Source organism: Amblyraja radiata, chromosome 13 (assembly GCF_010909765.2).
Source record: "Amblyraja radiata isolate CabotCenter1 chromosome 13, sAmbRad1.1.pri, whole genome shotgun sequence".
In the NCBI taxonomy this organism is placed as follows: domain Eukaryota; kingdom Metazoa; phylum Chordata; class Chondrichthyes; order Rajiformes; family Rajidae; genus Amblyraja; species Amblyraja radiata.
Window position 1 is genome coordinate 18,821,260 of NC_045968.1, and position 19,243 is coordinate 18,840,502.

At 40.9% G+C, this 19,243-nt stretch overlaps 1 protein-coding gene across 2 annotated transcripts in view; it reads right to left on the bottom strand.

Annotated features, from left to right (window-relative positions):
* nck1 (NCK adaptor protein 1) overlaps positions 1–19,243 on the bottom strand; it is a 157,809-nt gene that overhangs the window by 66,730 nt on the left and 71,836 nt on the right. Inside the window, exon 2 of one of the 2 annotated variants that reach the window (XM_033031378.1) lies at positions 13,051–13,100. The exons of the other annotated variant lie outside the window; for it this stretch is intronic. The gene's annotated coding sequence lies outside the window, so the exon portion shown is untranslated. The remainder of the gene's footprint in view (positions 1–13,050; positions 13,101–19,243) is intronic. 2 annotated transcript variants of the gene reach the window in all.

Here is a 19,243-nt window from a genome sequence, read left to right on the forward strand (position 1 = left end):
TCTTAAATTAAAATTACACACATTGAATTTGAACACACCTCATCAAGTTGACCATGATATCCAAGCTTCACATTTAATCACTTAACTGCGAATGCGAGTTAGTGTCGCACAAAAATAAAACAAACCCATAATATATCATATAAATCATTTAACAACAAATACAAGAAGAACATGTTTGAGACAATTCCATGGCAATGTCAGTTCCTTAATTAGGAACCTATTGTTGTTAAAGTCAATAATTGGCAAAACGCATTTAAATGAAAAACTGTGACGTGTTAATCTGACAAAATATAAAGTGCCGGAAACCCAGCAGGTCTGGGAGCTTCTATGAAAAAGGGCAGGGTTAATCTTTGAAATCAAAGAGGAAGAGTCTTTAACTTGAAACATTAATTCTGTAGTCCTTTCCATACTTACTTGAGCATTTCCTCTAGCTCATTGATGTCTGTTATTCAAGTTTCGACAATCTATTTTTTCCATTGATTCCATTTTGTGATTGTGAATATTGTGAAAAACAAATGGGGAACCTTCTCATTCCATGCACCAATTTGTTTAGTGCTTCTCCTCCTACCTGCTCAGTGCAAAGGTCAGGCAAACAATACCTGCATATATTTTAACTAAGGTTTCAGATTAGTTTAAAACATGCGGCATGGAAACAGGCCCCTCGGCCCTCCGAGACCACACCTGCCATCGATCACCTGTTCACATTAGTTGTACGTTTCACTTTCTCATCCTCCTCCTGTACATTAGGGGCAATTTTATGGAGGCCAATTAATCTAAACACCTGCATGTCTTTGGGATGTGGAAAGGAAACTGGAACACCCACGAAGTCACAGGAGAACGTGCAAACTCCATAAAGACACCAACAGAGTTCAGGATCAAAGCCGCGTCACAGATGCTGTGGGACGTTGCGAACTTAACCTGAAGAAGTGGGGCTTCTCGGATTCTGACAAGTGCAACTGTAGAGAGATACAAACAACGGCCCACCTACTGACTTGCGGTGGAGAGGCATGCACTGCGGACGATCTCCGCAGAGGCACAGATGTGGCGCTGGCTGTGGCAAAACGATGGCAGATCGTCGTCTGACACACGAGTGAACGAACCACAAAGTTCCATAAACAATAACTGTTCAAGTATTGGAATATCTATTTCAAGTTTGGTAAATTGTAGCCAAAAATCAGGTTTGTAGGTTAATTGGCTTCTATAAAATGGTAAATTGCTCCTCCTGATAAGGTTCACTTCTTAATAAACAGACAACTCGAAAAAACGTTAGGTAGTCCAACTCAAGCTTTACTGATCATCTGCCGGCGGAAGCGACAGGGTTGCGCCAGTCAAGTAAGGTACACTCAACTTCCCCACGCCACCACTTCAATGAACAAAGCTTGGCACGGTATTTTTATACAGTGTGTCACTTAATCATATCCCAAAGAGGTTAGTCATGGTCACAGGAGTTAATCACATTCCAAAGAGGTCACAAGATTCAGTCAATACACATCACTACACGACGAATCTGAGCTTGTCAATTGGTAGACACATTTCAACGGCACCGGTGATTGTCTCAATACACCAACCTGAAACAAGCCTGGGCTTGTCCATCCCTCTAATTAATCCACTGGAGCAGGCCTGCTTGAGACGAAATACAAGCTACAACCAAGTCAAGTATTCCACTATGTATCTTTTATATATTTAAAAGCATTTAACCTTTTCACAAGTGAGGTGGATCGTACTAGTGCACGGGGAACACTGGTCGGCATGGGCGCTATGGGCCGATGGTCCCGTTTCCGCATTGTATCTGTAAAATAAAAATCTTAACAAAGCTTCCCCTGTTCGTTAGTTTATAAAAACATCTCTGAATTTGATGGATATGTTCTCTCCAGAACAGTCAGCCTCTGCATGCCAAACATGGTGCAAAATGGAATCCTGATCCAGAAGAGAGTTAATTCACAAAGAGTTAAAGATGAAGTTGGATCTGAGAACTTTGAGATAAATCATAATGTCCCTGAAGCAAGGTGAAACAACCGACAAATACAGTGATTTTATAATGTCCATTTAATCAAGCAGAATGCACGTTCAATATTATTTTTCTTTGCAAATAAAACTCAGAATGCACTTTACTGGCACTATCTTTTCATTGTTTTATTCATACACGGCATTTTTGTTCACGATATTTAGGAATCACCCAAGGCAGGATTACATAATTGGCACCATTTAGTCCTTCTCAAACCAGTGTTTTTGCTATTTAATAAAGCACAGCTATTCTCTTTGGTATCTGGTTATTATTAGAACTGGAAATATCTTTTGAAAATCCAGGTCCAACATATAAAGCAGTATTCTTCAGATTGCTGGTTGAATGTGCTGCGCTGTCATTTCTTATTATATCATCATAGTTATTTTAGTTCATGTTATTGACAGTCATAAAATTGAGCAAGCCTCATGTTGTAAAGAGCAACAGGTATTTTAAGATTCCCTTTTATCCTGGGAATGCAAAAAGAGTAGACGATTGTCCTATCCCCATTCTTCCCTCACTACCATTCTACAACTGCAGGGAAAGAAATACATGCAATAAGAATCCAGTGATACTACTCTTTTTCCTCGATGATGTTGGTGACAACAGCCAAAGTTTGGAATAGATTACGATCCTATTACGACACTAAGCTCTTTCAAAATTGTGCATGAATGCAATATTTTGGTAAAGCTCAACAACACCAAGGAAAGGGAATGAATAATGAACATCTAAAGATCAATATCATAATACATAATGACCACAAGATTCCAACATAATTAAAGGGAAATTGTCAAAGAAAATGCAAGGCTAGATGGGTTTAACAATGTAATCCCTTCAGCCACACAAATGGAATGTTCATCAGCATATTAATGTAAAAGATTGAATATTTTTTATTATTAAGTCAACAGAACAATTCTCCATTTATTTGGAAAAGGCAACAATCCCGCGGAAAAGAAAATATTCATCTGGGAATACATGCAAATACATTCTTCAGGAGCAGAGAAATTTACAAATAGGGGTGGACACAGCCTAGTATCACAGGTACAGACCTCCCCACCATCAAAGGGACCTATAAAAGGCGCTGCCTTAGAAAGGCAGTGAGCATTATCAATGATGACCCTGGCCATACTCTCATTTCATTCCTGCAGAAGGTATAGCAGATGACCTCCAGATCCAGGAACAGCTTCTTCCCAACAACCATCATGTTATTAACCAGTCAGGTACCAACTAAACTTTGAACTATGAACCATCTGTGTTGTACTAGGAACTTTGGGCTTTGAACTATTGTTTATTTTTATATATTGAACTGTGTGCTTTCTTATGTTATCAATTAGGTGCTGTGTTTATAAACCTCTTATGCTGCTGCAAGTATGAAATTCATTTTCCCTTTTAGTTCATATGATAATTAAACATTCTTGATTTGACTCTGAGATCCTAGCCTGGACTAAGTAAATACAATTTAAAACACCGAATACATTAAATACTATTATTACCGTTACCCAGTTTTGAAAGTTAATCTCATCCAGTGTCAAATTTTGCACAACACACAATTATCCAATTGGCTTAATTTGTTGCAATTTCCACAAGCCTAATTTATTGCACAACAATCGTGAGTGGTTTTAATGAAGCTTTCGTAACCAGTAAATAACAGCACAGTTGCACAGCAGAAGGTAGTAGTGACGCAGCAGTAGAATTGCTGCCTCCGTGCCAGACAGCAGGGTTCGAGCCTGACTACAGGTGCTGCCTGTATGTAGTTTGTAGTCCCCCCTGCAACTTGTGGGGTTCCTCCACCATTCTAAAGACATGTAGGTTTGTAAGTTAATTGTCTTCTGTAAATTGGCCCTAGTAGGTGGAATAGAACTAATGTGTGGTTGATGATTGATCGGTGTGGACAGTGGGTCGAAGAGCCCGTTGCCACGATTTACCTCTAAACTGAAACTACCAGTGACTCTCAGCAAAAAGTTGTGAAATTAGGCTTGATGCACAGGCCGGTTTGAAAACACTATGCAAAATGCACTGACCTGATTTCACAGAGAATCGTCTAACAAATTAACATTCACTTTCATTATAATGTAACAAGCGTGTAGTTGAATATTTCTGTTGGTGCCCTTCCTGTTACTCAGATGCTCCCACTGTGTGCAGTTCACAAGCTTCCAGCTGCTGTTGCAGGTGTGTGTTGCCTTGACTGGTTCAAGGCTTCACTGAACCATTCTGAATTCAGTCTGAAGAAGGGTTTTGGCCCGAAACGTCGCCCATTTCCTTCGCTCCATAGATGCTGCTGCACCCGCTGAGTTTCTCCAGCATTTTTGTGTACGTTCATTCTGAATACATGATGCGTTAAGAGTTGATGAACTTTTACATTCCAAGCACAGTGCACATGATTAAAAGCTGCACTCAGTTGCAGAGAGTACAAAGCAATCGGGTTAAGTGACAAAGGTTTTAAAATTTAAATATGGGGGAAGGGCAGAGAGACAAGTCAAGTCAATGAGGACAGGAATTAAAGGCTCAGAGAAGCAAGTGAATGAGAGCAGGCCGAGCCAAGAACAAGTTATTTTACCCATTTCCACTAAAAATTATGGTGCCTGTGATTTTATTACTTTCCTGCACAAAACCCATATCTCTCTTTCCCTTAAAATTCAAAAAGCTTATCAAAAGTCTTCAACATATTCAATGACCATGCTGCCTCAGCCCTCTGGGAATTTCAAATATTCACCAGTCTCTTGATGTAGAAATGTTTTCTCATCTCAGTCCCGAACAACAAAACCTTTGCTCAGATTCTGCATTCCTTGTTCCGAACATGGGAAATGCCATCCTTGCATCTACCCCATGAAGCTGCTGAAAAAATGTGTACATCTCAATGAGATTGCCTCACGAGGTTTTACAAAGTAGAGCTTAGAAAATGTAAATGTTACAACTGTTGATAATTTAGAACAGGAAGGTGCAAATGGGCAAAGCTTAAGACACAAAAAAAATAATTGAAAAGCTTTTACTTTATATGTATTGTCTACATTTGGCAACGGAAGGACAAAGCAGTCAAATAAATGTTGGATAAATGAGGGCAAGTGTTAAAGGATGATGCCTGATAACTCCCTCAAATTATATAACAAGGAAATCCAGATGCTGGTTTATTGCAAAGAAAGGCACCAATACTGGAGTAACTCGGGGGTCAGGCAGGCTCTCCGGATAACAATGTGTCACCAATCCATGTTCTTCAGAGATGCTGCCCGACTCTGAGTCTTTCTTTAATCGTAATCATTATTTGATTCAACTATGCCTAGTGCAATGCAGAAATAAAACAGTACATGGTCAATGTAAACAAGCCGCTGGGTATGACCTACTGTATATAAAAAACCCATTATATTAATGTACAAGGCAGTAGATTTACCACAGCCCTCACACCTCAATCTCTATCTATGGGGACAGTGTGGAGAGAGCGTCTGGGCACACACATTTCGGAGGACCTCACATGGTCCACCAACACCGCAAGAAGGCACAGCAATGACTGTTCTTCCTAAGAACATTGAAAAAGACTGGTCTGCCCCAACAGCTGCTGACAACCTTCTACCGCAGCACCACAGAGAGCATACTAACACATGGCATCTCTGTGTGGTATCTCAGCTGCACGGAGGTGAAGAGGAGAGCTCTTCAGCGCGTCGTTCACAGGGCGCAGAAGTTTATTGGGACACAGCTACCTGCCTTGGAGGGCTTCTACTACACACGGTGCCTCAGGAAGGCCGTCAGCATCCACAAAGACTTCTCACACCCTTGTAATAGTCTGTTCGAAATTCCACCTCATCCCCTTCCTAAAGAAACATCCATTAATTCTGAGGCTTTGACCTCTAGTCCCAGACTCGCCCACTGGTGGAAACATCCTTTCGACATCCACTCTTCCCAAGCCCTTCATTATTCTGTGTGTTTCAATGAGGTCCATCCTCATTCTTCCAAACAGATAGTGGATTCTCAGAGACTGGGTATATATGTTTAAGACAACATGATCCAATGGTTAGGTTCATCATTAAGTAGCTAGGTTTTAAATCTATTTTGCGATGAAGATAAAAAGTCACATCTATGTGTAAACATCTCTGGTTGACACAGACACGGACATTCTGACTGACCTGCTGAGTTACTCCCTGTCTTTTTTTGCAAGACATCTAAGAGCACGTTTGTCAAGTTATGTCCCATTTATGAAGTCAGAACACATGAAAAATATGTTTTTTTTTAAAAATACAAATTTCATGAAGAATTAGTTCCTTGCAAAGAGAGTGGATAATAGAAACATAGAAAATAGGTGCAGGAGTAGGCCATTCGGCCCTTCGAGCCTGCACCGCCATTCAATATGATTATCGCTGATCATCCAACTCAGTATCCTGTACCTGCCTTCTCTCCATACCCCCTGATCCCTTTAGCCACAAGGGCCACATCTAATTCCCTCTTAAATATAGCCAATGAACTGGCCTCAACTACCTTCTGTGGCAGAGAATTCCAGAGATTCACCACTGTGTGAAAAATGTGTTTCTCATCTCGGTCCTAAAAGATTTCCCCTTTATCCTTAACATGTGACCCCTTGTTCTGGACTTCCCCAACATCGGGAACAATCTTCCTGCATCTAGCCTGTCCAATCCCTTAAGAATTTTGTAAGTTTCTATAAGATCCCCCCTCAATCTTCTAAATTAGATTAGGAGACAAAAACTGTACGCAATACTCCAGGTGTGGTCTCACCAAGGCCCTGTACAACTGCAGTAGAACCTCCCTGCTCCTATATTCAAATCCTTTTGCTGTGAATGCTAACATACCATTCGCTTTCTTCACTTCCTGCTGCACCTGCATGCCTACTTTCAATGACTGGTGTATCATGACACCCAGGTCTCGTTGCATCTCCCCTTTTCCTAATCGTCCACCATTCAGATAATAGTCTACTTTCCTGTTCTTGCCACCAAAGTGGATAACCTCACATTTATCCACATTATACTGCATCTGCCATGCATTTTCCCACTCACCCAGCCTATCCAAGTCACCTTGCAGCCTCCTAGCATCCTCCTCACAGCTAACACTGCCCCCCAGCTTCGTGTCATCCGCAAACTTGGAAATGTTGCATTCAATTCCCTCATCCAAATCATTAATATATACTACAAATAGCTGGGATCCCAGCACTGAGCCTTGCGGTACCCCACTCGTCACTGCCTGCCATTCTGAAAAGGACCCGTTTACTCCTACTCTTTGCTTCCTGTCTGCCAGCCAGTTCTCTATCCACTACAATACTGAACCCCCAATACCGTGTGCTTTAAGTTTGCATACTAATCTCTTATGTGGGACCTTGTCCAAAGCCTTCTGAAAGTCCAGATACATCCACTGTGGACACATCCACTGTGGAATCTGTGGACACATCCACTGGTTCTCCTTTATCCACTCTACTAGTTACATCCTCCAAAAATTCTATAAGATTCGTCAGACATGATTTACCTTTCATAAATCCATGCTTACTTTGTCCAATGATTTCACCACTTTCCAAATGTGCTGCTATCCTATCTTTAATAACTGACTCTAGCAGTTTCCCCACTACCGATGTTAGACCAACTGGTCTGTAATTCCCCGTTTTCTCTCTCCCTCCCTTTTTAAAAAGTGGGGTTACATTAGCTACCCTCCAATCTTCAGGAACTACTCCTGAATCTAAAGAGTTTTGAAAAATTATCACTAATACATCCACTATTTCTGGGGCTACTTCCATAAGTACTCTGGGATGCAGCCTAACTGGCCCTGGGGATTTATCGGTCTTTAATCCATTCAATTTACCTAACACCACTTCCCGACTAACCTGGTTTTCACTCAGTTCCTCCATCTCATTTGACCCCCGGCCCCCTAAAAATAACTGTCACATTTTACTTTGCACTTTTAGATTCCCATTCATTAGTGATAGTACTAGCATTTTACAAATTAAATATTTTCTACAATGCAATGTAATTTTTTGAAAGTGGAGACTTTCAAGCGAAAAGAAAGCGAATACGGGTCAGGCAGTTATTTATTGGCTATGAACTTGAGTATATCAGAGTGCGAGGAAACAGTAAAGCGGCTGTCCCACTTGGGTGACCTAATTGGCGAGTTTAGAAGAGTTTTGGAGAGTTTGAAAAAAATGTCATGTTGAAGACCTCCTTGGACTATGTAGAAGACCTCCTCCGACTATGTTGAAGACTAGCTTCGACTAGCTATGACTAACTTCGGGAAAATTGGACACCGAATAGTGGAGAGTGAAGCCGACCTCCTTCCATCTCCCTTCGACTATGATGAAGACTATCTACGACTACCTTCGACTACCCTCGATTACCTACGACTAACACCGACCTATGACGACTCAACCTACAATTTTTTCGATGGAGACCGTTTTTTACTCGCGGGCATTTTTCAACATGTTAAAAAATACACCATGACCTAGCCGAGGCCTCGAGTACACGGGGACTACTCTCGAGCATGAAGGAGAGTTACAAAGACCTTCCACGACCTCGTGTCGACCATGCTGCGAGTATGTCGAGGACAAACTCGCCAGAACTCGCGGATTAGGTCGCCACAGTTAGGCAGCCCCTTAACTACTCTTAGATTGTCAAAGAAAGTTTAGCCCTTGAACTAAAAAGATCACTTCACTGATAACAGTTAGCATAATAGATGCATTCTGGCAGGTTATCTTCTCATCTGCCACTGCATACACCAGGTTTAATCGCTTCTAAAAGCCACGCAGTTTCCACAATGCTTCTTCAGTTATTTTAGAGTGCAGTAGGCAGACCCTGTTCAGGCGGTAGGTACCTCATCACACTAATCGTCAGGATGGAAACTATGCAATTCAGTTCAATTGAATGAATTTACATATTGGAAGATCACTGTTCAGCTGCCCATGACAAAATTCACATGTTGGGCAACAGAGTTTCATGGTTCTGTCATCTTACGGAAACAAAATCTTTTGAAGTATCTAGTTGCCACACTGAAATATAACCCAGTTCAAAATTAATTACCTATTTACACTGAAAATGCATCTTATAAAGTGAAGTTATGTTTCTTTCGTTCAATTCATGGTACTGGGGAAGAATTTTCTTCCAAGTGATTGGCAGACACGTTTCCTCCAGGTGAAAGGAGGAACGATGCAGGAGAACCTTTCCAGTTCCCAAATGAACTGCCCAGGTGTTTCCAAAGGCATGGATCACCTGGTGGAGAAAGATTGAAGAGATTCGAGGTTTGGCATGTGGAAAATCTAGACAGCAAAATAAATAACATCTTTCTTGAATGAAAGCGACTGTTAGTTGGATAATAGCAACAATTATTAGAACTGAACAAGACATATTATTTTTTTAACCATGAGAGTTAGAGACTCAAAAAGTACACCAAGCCAACTGATAACCCAAGATTGTTGTGCAGACTTCGTGTTATTTGGGAAATTCCAAATCAACTTGATATGTATTTGCTGCCATTATACCCCAGTAATTCATGTCCTTTCACCAGCTCCTTTGTAAAAAAAAATCCATTGTGGAAAGCATGAATTCCATTAAGCCTTTCACAACCTCGGGGTTTGCCAAAGTACTGACTGGAATAGAATACTTTTGGTTGCATTAAATCAGAAAAATTGTTGAAAATCAGAGCAGTTTGAAAAGAGAACCATTGACAAATACAGCAGTTGAAGTGAAAAGCAAATGTATTTAAGGGAACCTAGCAAGTAAATGAGGATGGGATAGTAAGAATTACTTCTTGTCAGATAATGAGGATGTCTGTCTGTGCAGGGACAAAGTGCTGGAGTAACTCAGCGGGTCACACAGCATCTCTGGAGATAAAGGATGGGTGACGTTTGGGTCGGGGCCGTTCTTCAGTCTGAAAATAAGGGGTGGTGAAGGAGTGAAGAGCTGAGGTGAAAAAAAGACCAGGAGCATGTGGAGGAAGGAAATGCAGATGCTTGTTTAAACTGAAGATAGCCACAAAATGTTGGAGTAACCAGCAGGACAGGCAGAATCTCTGGAGAGAAAGCTTTGGGAAAGGTTTCGGGTCGAGACCCTCTTCAGACTGAAAGTCACGGGAAAGGGAAAGGAAAGATATATATGACATTCAGGTCCAGTCATAAATGACCTCAGGCAGGACAGTGCCTGGCAGGTCCATTATTGGCTCAGGAAGGTGTTCTTGGGAGAAACGATCTCGAGAACTGTGGAATTAGTAAAACAAGGAAGAAGGGAGGGAGGGCGGCCGGGGTAGTGTAATAGTAGTAACTTAAAGTTAAAGAGCTCAATGTTCAAACCGCTGAGTTGTAAGCCATCCAAATGAAATATGACACACGATTCCTTCAATTTACGTGTGGTCTCCGCACTAATAAGCGAGTTCGGTATTCAGACTGCGCATGCCCAGGTCAAAGGTCACTATGCATAAACATTGCTGGAAAGCAGTGCAGCTCTGTACATAAACGTTCATTTCTTCCATTTTTTTCCAGCTTTGATTCTTCTAGGTATGTAAATACTGCTTTCAAATTAAGAAACAGTTGTAATTATTGTTCCTTTGTTAAATGCTAAGATTTTGTCTTTTTTATTGCTTTATGCTTTCGGGAGTGAGCGACATTGGGCCCGGGACTGGTGGGGGGGTGGTGTTTGGCTGGCAGTCCCATCAGGGAGCGAGGTTGCCGCTTTTTCTCCGCACTGGCTGTGGGCCTGGGGCCGCTGGTGTCGCTGGTCCGGGGCTGTCGGTTGGCCCGGCTGGAGTTGAAGAATTCCATTGCCTTGAAGTTTGCAGAATAGTGAAACTTGACAGACACTATCATCTTTGTGGTCCAGTCTGGAATACATTAATTGTCCTATAATGTGACCACATGGCACCTCCGTTCCTCAGATTAAATATAATTTTACACATAAATTATGAATAAAGATAAGAATTTATACACTGTTTCTTCAGCCAGCGCTTCATTCGCTTTTTCTTTATGGTGAATGACCTTTGACAAATTCCATGATTTCTTGATTTTGCGGAATACCGAACTCGCTTATATGGGCATCTCTGAGAAATCACAAGCAGGTCACGGGGAGAACGTACAAACTCCGTACAGATAGCACCCGTGGTCAGTATCGAACCCAGGTCTCTGGCGCTCCAAGGCAGCAACTCTACCACTGCACCACCATGCCGCCGTTTTTACATATGCATTCAACAAGCTGCTCAGGGGAGGAAGGGGATGGACATTTGTGCAGAACACATATTCCCAACCAGACAAGCTTTTTGTAATTTCCCTAAGGAAACCTAGAAGCATGAAAAAGCAACAATATGAACAAAATGAGGATTAAAAAAAAATCTGTTAAATATTTTTAGAAACCTTTTATAAAGTGTAAATGCAACTTCCAAATATCACTTCTAATTGTCAGAGGATGAATTTCCTCTTCCAGTACTGTTGCATTGGTTATATTGAGTCAGCTAAGGGATCTTCTCCTCTTTTGCTTACTATTTTGTATTCAACAGACAATTGTTTAGCTAAAAGCCTCTTCAAAAAAGTGTTAATGTTGTCTAATATTAATAGCCCTCTTTTATGACGCAAGTCAATGTATATTCTTGCATGAACTCCGAGACATCAACAGTTAAATACCGTCAAAATATTGAGCTTCACAAGAGGAAGTTAGTCATTGTTCAATAATCCCAAATGAAAATATTTACAGTGCAATAAACAATGCCCTTGAGATTCGCAAGCTTCTCACCTGTTTAGTAACATTGTGACATAAGCACAGTGTTGACAATGAGCTTTAGCACAGTAAACATGATAGTGAAAGGATCTCCAACAAACAAGCCCGAGGACAGTTGAACAACGGCATTGGTGATGCTACAGGTAACACTATAGAGCTGACATATTGACATGATTGGTTTGATAAAACAATTAAACGAACCTAGTAGGTCTGGTCTCACCCTGTGCTAAATTAACCGTGCTTCCATTCAAATCAAACAATGATCCCTCTGTATTTGTATCATGAACATTTGAAATGGACAATAATTAATAGACACAAAATCTAGAAAATATTTGTTGACCACCAATTTTGTCCCCCTCTTACTTTTCTATGCTGCAGAATAACTGGTCCCAGCAGAGGTTTCCCCTTTTGTTAGTTACTCTGTAACTTTGTATTATTTTGATCGACGTACACTATCGTTTTAATGATTAGTGTCATGTTGTGACTTGGATGGTGGCCTAACCATTAATTTATACAAGTTTATTCACTCTTTAGTGTGTGCTATACCCATTGTTAAACTCAAAATGCTGCTGCAGTCCATTTCATAACTACTTTTGCCTCTAACAAATGCACTGCTTACCCCTCGAGAACCTGCGTTTTGTCAGTGCTATCATTTACAAAACAAACGAACATCATTTATCAGCACCGTCAAATCGTTATGTTCCAGAATTAGATGCAACCATGAAATCGCAAAAAGACATTGATTGATTGGGTAAATAGTTAAACGTAGAAGCAGGGTGATTTCAACCCAGATCAGGGCTACGATCAAGCACTCTGGGCTGAACAGAAATACAGAGCAAAGTATTTTTCTAGTGCCAAAAGCTCGGAACAAAAGTCGACAAAGATTTGGATTAGTTACAAAAGAAAAATCAAAAAGGCCAGTGGAATGCTAGCCTTTGAGGTTAGAATACAAAAGAGATGAAGTTTAGCCATCCTTATAACAAAGCCTTGGTTAGACCACATCTGAGGCATTGTGTATAGTTCTGGTCATCGCACCCGAGAAAAGACTACAATGGCCTTAAAACAGCATTTTTACAATGCTATTTTTCCAGGATATGATACTATTGAACCGAGATCAGTCGATCTTGCTTTCAATTTCTCTGCCCAGCACCTTTGTTAGATCCTTTTGCATACCACTAAACATTTCAACATTAAGACTAAAGATTTAAATTAAGCATTTTAATCACATTTGAACCCATGAAATGAAACAGTTCGCAGAGACCTTATTCCCATTTGCAATGAAAATTATACATCGAGGGCAATCAATTTATAGCCAAATCAATTATTTTTAAAGTTACGATACTGCCCAGTAAACAGAAAAGAAAAATCTACCTGTGCCACATTAAAACAGCCAGCCTCAGAGTATCTTGTTCAATGACGAGCTGAAATTAAGCACAAAAAAAACCCATTTACATGTATTGCATTATCGCCAGGCTTTTCGCTTACAGTTTTAGTTTAGTTTAGCGATGCAGCATAGAAACAGGTCCTTTGGCCCACCGAGTCCGTGCCGACCAATAATCCCCAAACATTAACACTGTCCTGGATATACTTGGTGGCAATTTACCATTTTACAAACCCATTAACATACAAGTCTGAAGAATGGTCTCGACCCAAAACGTCACCCATTTCTTCTCTCCAGAGACGCTGCCTGTCCAGCTGAGTCACTCCAGCATTTTATGTCTATCTTCAACATACAAACCTGTACATATTGAATGTGGGAGGAAACTGGAGCTGCTGTGGAAAACCAACACGGGTCACGGGGAGAACGTACAAGCAAGCACCCGTAGTCAGGATCGAATCCAGGTCTCTGCAACTGTAAGGCAGCAACTCTACCACAGCGCCACTGTGCCGCACAGTTCTTAGTCAACATTATCAGTTTATAATAATGGCAGCACGGTGGCACAGCAGTCACCACTGCACCACAGCTCGAGAGATCCATGTTCGATCCTGTTCCCAGTCTGTGCAATTTATGTTGTTTGCACATTATGTTGTTTCCACAAGCCTACTGGATGATCAGCCATGATCATATTGAATGGCGGTGCAGGCTCGAAGGGCCGAATGGCCTACTCCTGCACCTATTTTCTATGTTTCTATTCTCAATACGAGTCTCAGCAAGTTCTTCAGAAGTAAATTTTTACATTTTTAATTTTCCAATTTGTTCCCAAAATCCTAAGCACTTAATTCATGTTGTGAAATGTGTGAAAAATATTGCTCAGGAGCTATTCTCCCTAAACTTAAGAATTCTACAGCAAATATCCTTGGATCAATTGTTTTCTAATTTGAGATGTAGAACCCATTTAAACTGGATAGTTTGAAGTGATTGCGTAAATCTAAAACACCTGGTAGCTAAACAAGGACGACTGTCTGTTTGAAGAAGCTTTTCCACAGTTCCATCCCAAATCAACTTCTTTACACCATACATTTTGGGAAATTAACACCTTGGTGGAATTAATAACTAAACTTGTGACCAGTCTGTAAGCTATCTCAACTGCTGGGCATCGTTGCCATACAAACATTTATATTACATGGATGAAAGATGAAAGGGATATCCTCATCCAAATTCCCTCAAATCCAGGGGGAGTCATCATTAACAGAGGCTGACACATGCATTGAACAGATTGAATTTAAAGTGACTCCCATAAGAGACCAAGCGCAGGCTTGGCGATCGCTTCGACCAACACCTCCGCTCAGTTCGCAATAACCACATCAGCGCTTCAACTTCCCCTCCCATTCCGAATCCGACCTTTGTCCTGAGCCTCCTCCATTGCCAGAGTGAGGCCCAGCGCAAATTGGAGGAACAGCATCTCATATTTCGCTTGTGTAGTTTACACCCCAGCGATATGAACATTGACTTCTCCATTTTCAGATAGTCCTTGCTTTCTCCCTGCTTCCCCTCCCCCTTCCCAGCTCTCCCACAAGCCTACTATCTCCGCATCTTCCTTTTTTTTTTAACCCCCCCAACATCAGTCCGAAGGGTCTCGACCCTATTCCTTCTCACCATAGATGCTGCCTCACCCGCTGAGTCTCTCCAGCATTTTTGTCTACCCATAAGGTTAGATCAATGTTCAATTGGGTTACAGCCACCATGCAAAATAGAATTTAAAAAAAAATTGATGTCTTTTCAATATTGTTTATCTTTGTATTTAGCATGTACATTCAAGCAATGTTTTTTATTTTTTTATTTTTATAAAGGCATTTGGAAAGACATATGGATAACAGTTTAGAGGGACATGGGCCAAATGCAGGCAAATGGGACTAGCGCAAAATGCCAACTTGGTCAATACAAGTTGGACCTAAAGCCTTATATCCATGCTGTCTAACTCGATCATTTGCCTATTAGTAGCAATGTTACAAAATTTTGAGATTTTAAAAATCAAGTCTGCAATTTATCCCATCAGATAAAGCATAGAAAAAGTTTAATTTGACACCTAATTCACTTTCATATCTTCAGTATTAAAAAAGTTATGGCCATTTTCATACTCTGAAATTAGCATCTTGTTCCCTATTGCTTTTCCATTGGCTTAACTCAAAAGCTGTGATCGAGGACAGTCAAAAGCCCATAACTTACTTAAAAAATTAAGAGAACTGAATGAGATTTTCAGTTATTATAGATTGAAGCATTCTGAAACATATGAAACAATCTTACTTGGATGACCTGAAATTAAAGCATACAATTAGTTAGTTACCTAATTGTGGTTAATTACAAAATTCAATTACTAGATCTAAACATCTATCCATTTCGTAAGAAAAGGTTAACATTTTTAAATAGCCTAAGTGCCCAAATAACATTCACACAAGAATTCACAATATAACATGATTTTTAAATCTCATTGTCATGGATTTATAGGCCAAATGGAAGGAATTTAGTGTTTAATTCCCGTAAATTAATGGGCATTTAAATCATCTTGCGAGTGAGATTTTGTGGAACGCGATCGTTTGGAACGTTGTGGTTGCGGTGAATTTAAACCTCATATCTGCAGGAAAAACACTGCCGGTTCGTATAGGGCCTTAATCACATTTTCGCCGATGAAATTTTGATTAAAGTGATCCTAAGAAGCAAGTTTATATGTAAAATAAACGACTTACCTAACGTTTTGTCCCCTACGTGAGATCCGTCCCGTTGTCGGCGTTGACGGCGTTAGAAGTAGATTTTTATTTTACTCCAACGATTAAATTGTCCAGCGTTTTTTAAAAAAAAACTTCCGAGAACGCAAGTCGGAACGATTTTTCAGCATCAGGTAGTAGCCCGAGAAAATATATCTCGGACAGGCAGGAGAAAACGGCATTTTAATCCTGCCCCCCCCTCTCAAAGGCGCCAAAGTCGCGCACACGGCCAGTGACAGAACTGCAGCGCCGCTGGAGGTAAGTTTTGTAACATACCTACTATTAGCAGTGAAATTTTACCCGCTTCTCTAATCGCAAGGATAAATTGCTGGGATAGATGGCTGCTTTCCAAAAATTGCTTTCAGCGCTGGGAAAAAGACAACAAATGTGCTTGTCACACTGTGCAAAGCAGTCAACCAATAACCATGTTTCAATGAAATTTAATGAAGTTATTTTATAAAGTTGAACGACCTCTCAGCATTGACCTTTAATTTAAACTATGCACTGGTCCGGCAGAATAACAAAGTAAACTTTTACCATCTTTATGTGCATGAGCACAATCGAAAAGCACAATGTAATTATCTTAACGCACTGATGGTAGACGGGAGCCAATGTTCCTTCAATAACAAATGGCACACAAGCATGACCTGCCAAATCCAGCTGAATAAAAAGACTGTACGAATACCTGAAGCTCACTTACATTCATGTTATGGAGCATTTAAAATTGTGGTATTGCTAACAGCAAGACGAGAAGTGTTTAAGTTTTCAAAACAAAATCTCACTGGAATGAGTGACATGAATTTTCAAATGTCAAAGGGAACGATTGCATCTGAACTTCTGAAAAAGATAAATGCCAAGAGGCCTACTAAAATTTACAAACGTGCACGGGAAAATGAAATTGGGATTATTTAGATCTAGTCTCTTTACAAAGTAAGAATTTTCCATTTCCATTTCCCACATTGTAGAGTAATAAAAAAAATACAATGTCATATCACCTCGCATTCCTATATGTAGCATGCAATGTTCATGGGGCAAAGAAAAGGGTTGGGGTGGGATGTAGCAAAAGCATTTTTTTTTTCTCACCCAAAATCGGTACAAAATATACCATTTGTTCCATTCAATGTGGCTCAACTACATAACGACTGCTGGCCTGCTTCAACATGCGAGTCTCACCATTCCCAAAGCTAATTAGAAAACACATGAAAACAAATCACAGGAAAGAAAGTTGACATTCGGCTGAGGTATTGTGCCTGGTGGGCAAGGAGGTGAAATCCGCCTCCATCATGCTTGACATCTGCTTCAGGTTACCATCCCTTGAATCAAAGTCTTTCCCCTTCATTTTCTCTTAATCAGACTTTTGGTTCAATCTCTGAATGTTTTGGGCTTTTGTGTTCAGTCGAGATACTTTTAATGCTACTTTAATTGTCCTTCGAGATATTTTAATGTATTCATTTTTCAGGTCTGGATTTCAGAATAAAAAGATGGAAGTTCTGGCCTCAGTGATTACTGTACATGATTCTGAGAACTGAGCATCAAGCGTTCATCACTCATTTCGGAATTGCAAGTTCATGTTGCATGAACAGAGAATGGCAAAAAGCAACTTTCAATTTCATGAAAAGGCGAAAATTTACAAAGGGTCCCAAGGGGCAACTTTACCACACAAAGGATGGTGCATACAGAAAGAGCTGCAGAGTATAGTTCTCAGCATTGTAGCGCATCCGCTCCATAGACCAAGTCCAATGCCCTTAGTGGGCAAGAGGCGAATCGGACAAAACCCTAGCTTAGAGTCATACGGCAAGGAAACAGGCCCTTCGGCCCAACTTGCCCATGCTGATCAACATTCCCCATCTAAACTAGTCCAATGCCTGCTTTCATAGAATCATAGAAACATAGAAAGTAGGTGCGAGAGTAGACCATCAGGTCCGTCGAGCCCGCACCGCCATTCACTCATGGCTGAACACTAAACAGACACACTTACCCACAAACAGTAGACACAAGACACAGAACACAAGACACTACCCTCCCCTCTATACCGCTATCACCCCTCTCCACCCCAAGAACCGCGTGATCTCCTGGGGAGGCAAAAAAACGGATAAAAACCCAGGTCCAATTCGGGAAGAAAATCCGGGAAATTCCTCTCCGACCCCAATCCAGGCGATCGACACTTGTCCAGGAGATCACTCAGGTCTACTATACTAACCATACCTAGGTCCATATCCCTGCCCTCTCCCCGTAGCCCCTTATCCCCTTGGCAGCTAAAAAACCATCTATTTTTGACTTAAATAAATTTAACGTTACTGCTTCCACTGCTCCCTGGGGCAGTGAATTCCACAAACTAACCACCCTCTGGGTGAAGAAGTTCTTCCTCATCTCAGTTTTAAAAGAGCCCCCCCTCACTCTGCAACTATGTCCCCTAGTTCTAGCCTCCCCGATCATTGGGAACATCCTCGGTGCATCCACCCGATCAAGGCCCCTCACGATCTTATACGTTTCAATGAGATCGCCTCTCATTCTTCTAAACTCCAAAGAGTAGAGTCCCAGCTTACTTAACCTTTCCTCATATGTCAATCCCCTCATTGCAGGAATTAATCTTGTAAACCTTCGCTGCACTGCCTCCAGGGCTAGTACATCCTTTCTTAAGTATGGACCCCAGAACTGTACACAGTATTCCAAATGTGGTCTCACTAATACCGTGTACAGCGCATTTAGATAAAGCACTTTCAGATGATTTTTACTACCCTTCCTTTCCGTTTTTGCCCCTTTTACATCTAGAGCTTTATCTTCACACATTCTGGATCCTCCTGTCACATTTTGATTTTCCGCTTCCCTAGCCTCCCTTAGCTCACTGTACCCTTACTAAATCACTGTACCTTTAACCAAAAAGCAGAAATGCTAACCTGAGGTTGCACCCAATCAGCTGCTTCCTCTAGTCTGCTCCCACCAATCAGCGGCTTCCCCAGAAACCCTCCCTATGCTTTAAGCCCAGATACCAAATCTAACCTATCAATGTACCTTTCTAAATGAGTCTTCAGCAGTAAAATACATTTAAAAAACATTTGGACAGATACATGGATAGGAAAGATTTGGAAGGATATGGTCCAGGCACGGATGAAATGGAAGTCAGTTAGGCAATATGATCAGCCTGAGCAAGTTGGACCGAAGGGATCTGTTTTTGTGCTGCATTATTTTGACTCCGAGGCAATGGTGTAATCTAAAAGCTCATGAGGGTGATTTTCAAATCGATTATTTGGGTAATCCAGGGGCTTGAATACAAAGGAGAAAATACAATGGACTCCATTTACTTGAAGTCCATCCTGATTTTTAACTATGTTTCTGGGTCTTCATTATTGTTGGGTCAAAATCCTCAAAGGTTCTCCCCCACTAGATGATCTACAGTTCAAGGTGGCAACAAACCATCTCC